Raw genomic sequence first — 9,505 nt, forward strand, 5'->3', positions numbered from 1 at the left:
TCACAAAGTCCTACTACCTTTCAGTTCCTGTTCATTCACACTCATCCTTGAGTGGCTCTCAGCCACCAGAGCCTTTCCTTCCCCTGGACGACCTTTCACCATGGCCACTTGCACTTTCCCCTTCTACCTCATGCCTCCATGATTCAGAGGCCCACTTTCCACCTCCAACAGCCTCCTCTGCACCACCACTGTCAGATTCCACTATGACCCCTCCCCAGTGTGACTTGATGGCACTCCCACTCAGGACCATCCCACAAAGCTCATCTCCACACACACCTTGGTCGGCTTCTCCTGTCGCAGTCCCAGCCGTCTCAGGCCTTGACTACTCAAGGTGTTCCATTTTAACCCCGTCTCAGTGGCAGGCGGCTGCCAAAGCCTTGTGCCTCTCAAACTCATCACAGTGCAAATCCAACAAGAGCACCTGTCCCACCACTCACAAGAGGCCTTGCTCAGGAGAGACTCCACAGATAGAATGGTAGAGGCTGTTAGCCCCTCCTTACTCGAATCCGATGACCAGAATCTCCTGGAGATACAAGTCACAGAGAGAATCAAGATAAAGATTTCGAAGGAAAAAGACAAAGACAGATTATATCCAAAACAAATGAGCCCAGACTACCACCTGAATTCTTTGGGGAAAATGTTGCAATCACTAGGTGCTGAGCAGGACACCACAATCCCCCAACCCTTCTGGACCGCGAAAGATAAGCCAGAGCAACTGCCTAGTCCTCAGCAGCTCTCATATCCTAAGGTCTTGGGGGACCATCTACAGCAAAAATACAACCAGCGTTTTTGGGGTCTCCCCTCTCTGCACAGCGAATCCCCGGTGGCTACTGCCTGGATCTCTGAGAATCCTTCCACACTACAGTCTCCCTCATTCTTATTCAATGGAATCTCAAATGCCTGCCCAATTCATCTGCAGGCTAAACTACCTCCACTGCTTTCCCATTCCCAGCCCCTGCCCCAGCTGGAGTTCCAACCTCAAGCCTTGATTCCAACGATGCTGCAATTACAGGCCCCACCTCTGGCTCAGGCCCAGGCCCATTTCCAATCTCCTGTACAAATCCTACGACCTTCTTCTCCATCCCAGATTAGAGCCTGTGGTGTGTCTTGCCCGACAGACCGGAATGAGCTAAAATCTCTCACCTCAATTGAGATTCAAAATACAGAATGGCCCTTGTTGCAGAAGCAACTAGAAAGTGGGTGGGCTCCGCCTTCTGTGATCGAAAGATCTCAGGAAGTCTTTAATATCTTCACTCCCAACCTTCCCGAGGACAGCTGGGTGGGCTCCATCCTTCCCGAGAATTTTCCAATCAGTCCAGAGCTCCGGAAGCAATTGGAGCAACACCTCCAAAAATGGCTTATCCAAAACCGCAAAAAATGGCTTATCCAAAACCTCGCAAGATACAAGAGTCTCTGGAACTAAGGCAGCTTCAGGGCGAATTACCAGGGAAATGTTCGGTAAAGGACAAGCATGGGGCCTCACGGCCCTCTTCCTTCACAGGTGAAAGCAGCAAGGATCCGCAGAAGGTGGGGTTCCAGCTAAAGCAAGACATGAGCAAGGTCCCTAAAAACCTCTCCAGGTCCTCCGAAAGGCCTATAGTGGCATTTCAGGAAGTAGACTCTGAAGGGTCAGAAAATGACTGGATGCTTTTAAGAAAGGACTTGACAAGTGGTTTGCCGAAGAGCTTAGACAAAAATCTAGAAAACATCCCAAAAGGCCATTTAGGCAGGAATTGGGGGCAAACCAGCTAGGGTTTAATCCCCGTGAGTGTGCGTCGATCCTGGCTTGCTGTCAACCATGCTTCTCCCAAGTCCAACGCTCACATGGAAACCAGGAATTTGGGAATCTTAAAGGGTTGGGAACCCTGGGTGAACACCTCCCACAGGGTTTCCTTCCTCGACACAAACACTCAAGAGATGCTGGAAGCACATATGACAAAGTTTTGGGTGAGGCACATGTGGGGCCTGCCCCTCAAGCTCATCACTTTAAGTTGAAAAAGGTTCAACCCTCACCCACTCTGCAGTTTGCCTTTCCTCCCTCAGCTCCCTGTGTCCCTGGAGACCACTCGATAGTCCAGCTTGCTGAGGTCCTTGGAAAACTTCCTCAGCCCCATCTGGGAGAGAAAGCGATAGGAGAGGAGTCAGTTCCCACCCTGGAGAGGCCTCTCCTGGCCCCCTTACCTGTGTGTGAGGAAATCCAGAGGGCTCTGGGACAGATCCCACTTGGTGATGACCATGGGACCACTAAGGCCTCTCTGGCTAGACAGGAGGGCAGGCCGCCACCTCAGGCCGTCACACTCACCTGGCAGAGTGGGACTGTGGAGTGGGCCATGAAGGACAGCACAGAGCCCAGTCCAGGTTCAACAATGTCCAGGAACGAGCCAGGAGGGAAGAGTGGTCTACATGCCTCACGAGACCCCAGCCATCAGGTAACAGTGCCAGAGATGAACATAGGACTCCAATCTTTGAGGGCCAAGGAAGCCAGGGAGGCAGGGAAGGCCACATTGTCCCCTGCTTTTCAACCAGAGTCTAGAGACATCTTGGGAACCAATGTGCTGACAAAGTCCCAAAACAAAAATGCACATTTGGGTAGTTTAGAGGCTCCAGGGACCAGTAAAAGTCCCCTATACCCTAGAATGACTGTTCTCCAAGATCCAGGAGAGCCACGCCTTAACACAGAGATGGTTAGTGAGTTTAAGTCCAACGTAAAGGTACAGTCAGAGAACCTGCCACACGAGTGTCCCAGACACAAGCCCCTTGCTACTGACAACTTGGCCTCTCAGGTGCCTCAGTGCCATCCCCAGGGAGTGCCCAATGGAAACAAGCTAGTTTTCCAGATGCTGTGTGGCCTCAAGGCAGCCTCAAGCAGCAGTCCAGAGCAGCAGGAGCCCAGGACCAAAAGATATCAAGGCTTTTGGAAGAATCAGAGCGAGATGTTTGTCCCTACTTATGAGAGAGAGGACTGCAGGTGGCCCAACCCAGGAGAGCATGCAGAAAAGCTCGAGAAATTGGGGACCTGTCAAGACAGGAGTATGAGTTCCTCTGCCCAAGCCAGAAAAACTGTAGGCTCTGTTGGGAAGAAATACCTCCAGCTGCTGCCAGAGAAAAAACAAAGTGTTTTACAAAGCTTCTTCAAAAGAAAAATGAGGATTTTCCCCCATAAAAAATTCCAAGGTCAAGATGCTTTGCAAAAGTGCAAGCCCAAATCAGCCACTGCCCAGAGCCAACAGTCAGTCAAAAGCAGATCAATTCTGGACAGCGAGAATGTGGAGGCTCAGGAGCTCATGACAGCTGTGGGACAGATTCTAGAGAAGAAAATGGCCATTCACCATGGACTTCATGCCACGAAGTTAAAGGAGCACAAACGGGAACACCCAGCCCCAGTATGTGTGTGTGTCTGCTGCCTTCCTTACTCCACAGAGCAAGCGAGAATGATGAATTACACCCCTCACAGTCAGCAGGCTGACTCCAAAGACCAAAATTGTTCTACCAGGGAAAAGCAAGTCAGACCTGGGAAGTCCTTGAAAAGTGTCAGATTCGATGATGAGCAGCTGGAAGTGAGTCGCACCCCATCCCTGGCCCCCAAGAAAACACTGTCTCCAGTCAGTGCCTGCCAGTATAGGCCAAGGATGCCGTGCACGCCAGGCCACCAACCACACTGCCCACGGCATTTTTTTTTTCGAGGAAGGGTCTTGCCTGGTCCGTGCTTCACTAACCTTTTCTAGCAGGCAAATATGTCTCCAAGAAAAAAAAAATCAGTCCATGTAGAGAAGCGTTTTCTCATTACTACATTCAAAATATTTACTTTTCCCCAATATATGTTTTTCTCTCATAAAAGGGTGGTGTAGTGACTTCTCCTTGTGCTTGCTAGGTGTGTGCTTTGGCCTCGAGAAGAAAGGGGCATGGAGGGAGGCTGATCGTGGCATTGCGAGCTTACTCCTTACCCCAAGTCCCTTCATTGCCCCTGATATTTTCACAATACTTTCATTACTCAAACAACAAAAACTACTCTAAAACAAGACGAAAAAACCCATAAAAACTCCACTCGAGGATCTGGTTCAACCCATCTTTCTCCTGCTTCCACTCAGCTTTGAAATCGTGCAGCTGTAGGAAATAGGTTTACAGGGGCCTCACAGGGTTGGACATTCCCACTCAGGCTCCAAGAATTGTCAGGAAGTTTTGGAGTGGGGAGTTCAGAAGCAAGAGAAATCTTGCCCCTGGATCTCTTGGGCCCTAAAGGCTCCTTAAGGTCCCTTCTCACTCTAATGAAGGCTGCGATGAGGATGGCCTTGTGAACCCCTCTCAGCTTAGCCTGAATAAAATGTACAGCTCGCCCTCCCCCACCTCTGCCTTTCCCACATGTAGAGACCAGACAGATGGCACTTCCTGCTTTGCGTGTGCGTAGGTGTGAGCCTCAGGGAGGATGATGATGAGGGCTGTGTTCACTCCTGCCACAAATGAATGAATGGTCATGGTCACTGGTGACCTGCCTTTCCCTCTATTAACCCAGGGGAGGAATTCTGGATGAATAGAACAGTGTGTGACTGTATGTGGGTAACTATCTGACAGTCGGATACCGTGAAATTTGGGTGGGATGTGGGTGAAGAATTGAAAAGGTTGGATCCAAGAAAGGAGGCAAAGTGACACAGAGTGTCCATAAATACGCAGCGACCGAGAAGCCCTGATGTCCCATCATCATCTACAGGTATGGGAGGAGGGAAGGGGAAAGGGCCCCAACCTCTGTCTCCACCTTCTTCAGCTCTGAGATCACAGATATAAAGAAGCCACCTCTAGGGCCAAATCTGCAGAATTAAAGCAAGTCAGGAATGGTTAATTGTCTCCACAATACAGTTTCTAAGCTTGCACATCCTTGCCTCCTGAATTCTAGAAAAGATGACTTAACAACAGGTGGAAAAGCCAGGACTAGAGAACTCAGTGTCACTCCCAGTCTGGTGACCTTTACATAAACACATGGCCCAAGGTCTGCTCCAGGGGAGAGTTGGGGACTTAAAAGGATGAGAGACTGGCCTGCCATCACGTAATAATTCTTATGTGATTCTAGCCTTGCTTATCCCAGAGCCCTGCAGGAGACGAAGACACCACACAGGATTTATCACACGGGAGCGCAGAAGTGACCTGTCCAGAATGGGTGGTGCAGTCCAGGATTGGTCCTCGGCGTGGCCTGCTCCTAGTGTCGCTTGCCTCCTCTCTGGCCCCAAACCACACAGAAAAAAGGGAGACCAGGAACAATCTTTCTAGAGTGATTCTGCACTTTGTGCCACACTTGGCACACAGGGGACCCAGCTCGGGTGTCCTTGCAGTGGTGGAGAGTCCTGTTCTAGAACAACCCTGATCTGATGACAGCAGGAATGGTCCTGCTCCCACACCTGTCAGGACCCCAACATGTGGGACCAGGACCAGGGTTGAGGGGTGCAGGAGCATAGGCATTCTCATGACACAGGATCTTCCTGGAGCTAGTTCCTGCTTCTGGGATCCTGAGCAGCCACCAGGCTGGGCACAGCAGTGCAGCCTGGACCTGTGGAAGGGTGGGACCCAGGGCAGGAAGTGCCCCAGGTCTTCGAGTGCTTGGGAGAGGGTGTCACACAGCTGAGACCTTGAGCCTGGCTGTGCTCATGGGTCGTCTCAGGCACCGAATGGTGAATTCTGAGAGTTGGGGGGGAGCTGGACATGCACCCCATGCTCCTGTCAGCATAAGTACCAGAGTGACTGGGATGCTGACGGAAGCAGCAGAAGGAAGGGGCAAGTCCCACTGCTCATCTGTTGTTGCTGTCTTTCATAAGGCACAGTAAGGCCAGCTATAGAGGGACCCACACAGGGACCTCTCACATAGAGATGACACACACAGACACCTCCTAACAGAGACCTGTCACACAGAGACCTAACCCCAGACACCTCCCAAAAGAGAACTCTTCACACTGAGGCCTCACAGAGATGCCTCACAACAGACATGTCACAGAGCCACACAACACAGACTTCACAAAGGTACCTCCCAACAGACACCTCTCACAGACACCTTCCAGAGAGACCTCTTGTTGTCCTACAGAGACTTCATAATAAGACCTCCACACAGATTTCACAGACATCCCACAGAGACCGCCCATATAGACTTCACCCAGAAACAACACACAGACAGCACATGTGGCCTCACGGAAACCACCTGAGCACCACCCACTGACAATTCCTTCTTAGTGAATGCGCAACTCAGACAACTGACAGCAAAGAGAGGTATTACTTGTGTCCCCTTGAGATCCTCGAGACACTCTGACATTGTCAGGTCAGCATTATACTAAATGGTGTTCTCTACTTGGAGAAATGCTTGGGAATTTTTGTTCTTTTGTAATGTCATTGCCTCAACAAAAACATAACAAATTCCACATGTAGATTTGCAAAATTAATTATTCTTCAGGTTTTCAGTAGCTTGACCTTCAGAATTCAAGATACGGTACATCAAAGACTTTACATGAGGAATAAAACTTCTGTCATTGTCCTGATTGAGCTGAAGACCATTAAAATCTTAGAAACCTCAGGGAAAAACAAAAGCCTTTACTGTGAAGTTGGCTTCAGTAAACATCAAGTAAGATTAGACTAAAATCTTGTATTTTGGTAACTTACATTTTTGAATACATACTGAGTTTGTGTCATAATTTTTTTCTGTGGAAATGTATCAGTTTCAGAATTGAAGATAAAATCTACCTAGAACTAATATAACAAAACTACATTTTATATGTAATATTGTTTTATAGAAAATATATAAGAAAACACTTGCTGTGCACAAATTCACTGAGGAATGTGAAGTTTTAAAGATGGAAGAATGACATCACCAGTATATGTTTGTGGCCAGTTTCTGAGCTATGTAGTACATTTATATGCACCTATGTAATGGAGAACTCATTGTTGAATCTCATAGTCCATCAAAGAATTCACACAGGAGAAAAACCCTATGAATGTAATGAATGTGGGAAAACCTTCTCCCAGAAATCAAACCTCAGTAGACATCAGAGAGCCAGTTTCTGAGCTATGTGGTACATTTATATGAATCTTTGTAATGGAGAACTCTGGATCTGTTCACTTTCTGTTTTTGAGTGACAATCTCTATCCTTCCTCTGTTGGTGTCCTTCAACTTAATGCTGTTAGATTTTTCCCTGCCTGCTATGTCAGAATGTTGATCTAGCCCTGTTTCTAGGATCTTGTAGATCCATGAGATTTCTCAAGGCTGTGTGTGTAGGTGGAGGGTGGGTAAGGGTGGGAGGGAGGTGGATGTTGATTTTTTAATTTAAAGTTTTCAATTACAATTTTTATTCAGTATTTTGTATTTCAGGTGTACAGCATAGTGGTTTGACATTTATATATTATTTATGAAATGATCCCCAGGTGTTGGTTCTTACATGTTCTTTTGGCTTTCATTTTATGCCATTCTAATGGTTCGTTTTTCACCGAGTAATTAAAAAGCGAGTCTTCCTAGCGGTCTTGTATGCATGTAACCTGAGCATCCAATCCGGGACCTTTTCCTTAACTCCATGATGCTTGCTCACACTGCAGCATTGCAAACCAGTTAATTTTACCTTGCTTGGATAGCAGGTTTTAGAATTGGAATAAAATCAATGCTACTTTCATGTCCAGTACCACATAGTATTGAAAAGTACTCACTTTTGGGGGAAACAGTATAGTATAGTCTTAGCCAGGAAAATATTTGGTCAGTCGCTTGTCATTTCAGGATGTGGTTTGGTCAAGCACAGAGAAGGACATAAATGGGATTCTCATTTTTAAACCTGGACCACTTAAAGTTTCTCTCAATCCTGGCAAATTGCTTTCTGCAAGTATGATCTGGTAGATTGAGTATGTGGACAATATGTCAGTCGATTCCCACGAGTAAGTTTTCTGTTCCCCATCTCCTTTCGATATGGCGTGAGGGAAAATGATGGTATATCTTTAGCATTAATTGGAGGACAGGTATTTCTTCGACAGTGGCTTATTATCACTTAACTTAGTGGCATCACTGCCAAAGAAAAGAGCCAGGAGTAAGAACCCACCATTGGATGAAGGCTTTATCATAGTACCACTAGGAGTAGCACACCAGAGACTGGATCAGCACTCTTGGCAGGAGAATTGAAGTAGCTATGGGAATGTTTACTCCTCATTCTGACAGCTTAATGCAATGTGAGCTTACTGCACTGTACCAAAAGGGAAATGAAAGTCAAAAAGCATCTTTTTCTACATGCTTGATTTTTTCAGGAAACTTGACTTATAGAAAACCAAAGAAAATTATCTAACTTGGAATACTTTAAAATTAAAAAAAAAAAAATTAACTTCAGTTTAGAATTGTTGTAGGTATAAAGAAAAGTTACAATGGTAATTCCTATATACTCCTCACACAGTTCCCCTTCTTAACATCTTTTATACCTCTGGTGCATTTGCCATAATTAACTTTGATACATTATTAACTAAACACATTATTTTTCTGATTTCACTAGTTTTTCTCTAGTGTTTTTGTATTCCAGGATTTCATCCAGGATACCACATTACATTGAATTGTCATGGCTTCTTAGCTTCTACTGGTCCGTGACAATTTCTCATACCTTCCATGGTTTTGATTACCCTGACAGTTTTGAGGAGTCCTTGTCAAGTATTTTGTAGAATATCTCTCAATATGGGTTTCTATTATCTTTTTTATGATTGCACTAGTGTTACAGGGTTTTTATAGGAAGACCACAGAATGAAGCTATTCTCATCCTATCAGTAGTATATGATGTCAATGTGAATGATCACTGATAATGCTAAACTTGATCACTTGGTTGGAGTAGTGTCCCTCAACTTAAAAGCAGGTAAAGCACCGTGCTTGCTACTTGGTAAAGATTTCTTTTATAAATTGTTTATCAAATTGTACATAAGATAAGATCAGATTTTTTACATGTTTCTGATTTTAATGTTGGAAAAAATATAAATAGAAAATAACAACACCCAGAATTTAAAAATAGCCTCAAGCCGATCCAGTTCAGAGTCCAAATTTTTGGTTTTTAGTGTTTATTAGAATATGAATGAATCGTTGCCCTTTTCTTTGTTCCCCAGGATTTAACTTTAGGATTTTATTTATCTTCACATCTCATTAGGAGAGAGGTATCCAATTCATAATACCTCTTAATCTTGGAGTTTAGAGCTTGAGTAAGGAAAGGATTGACAGAAATTTGTTTGCATTTTATAAGCCAATCAGCCCAGAGTTTATTATGTTAATGCAGAAAATGGAAGCAATACAAAAATGACCAGCCATGATAACTAAGAAATCTATGAGAGTACGAGAAATAAATCAGTCTTAAGATCCAGATGGGGTATCAAAAGCCAAATGCCTGCATAGAGTTTTTTAAAAGCATTGATAAATTTATGGTACTAATAAGATTTTAAAAGAATGGGTATGTTATCATTAGTTTGGGACATATGGGCCACTGGCAGTTGACATAATGAGATGGATACATATAAGATTATGAGCTGA

The 9,505-nt window shown here is 45.5% G+C and overlaps 1 pseudogene; it reads left to right on the forward strand.

The window, feature by feature from the left end:
* Positions 1 to 348: 348 nt before the first annotated feature.
* LOC105311336 lies at positions 349 to 3,890 on the forward strand (annotated as a pseudogene).
* The last annotated feature ends 5,615 nt before the right edge of the window (positions 3,891 to 9,505 follow it).

The sequence above is a fragment of the Pteropus vampyrus genome, unplaced genomic scaffold (assembly GCF_000151845.1).
Source record: "Pteropus vampyrus isolate Shadow unplaced genomic scaffold, Pvam_2.0 Scaffold1000003252, whole genome shotgun sequence".
Lineage (NCBI taxonomy): Eukaryota > Metazoa > Chordata > Mammalia > Chiroptera > Pteropodidae > Pteropus > Pteropus vampyrus.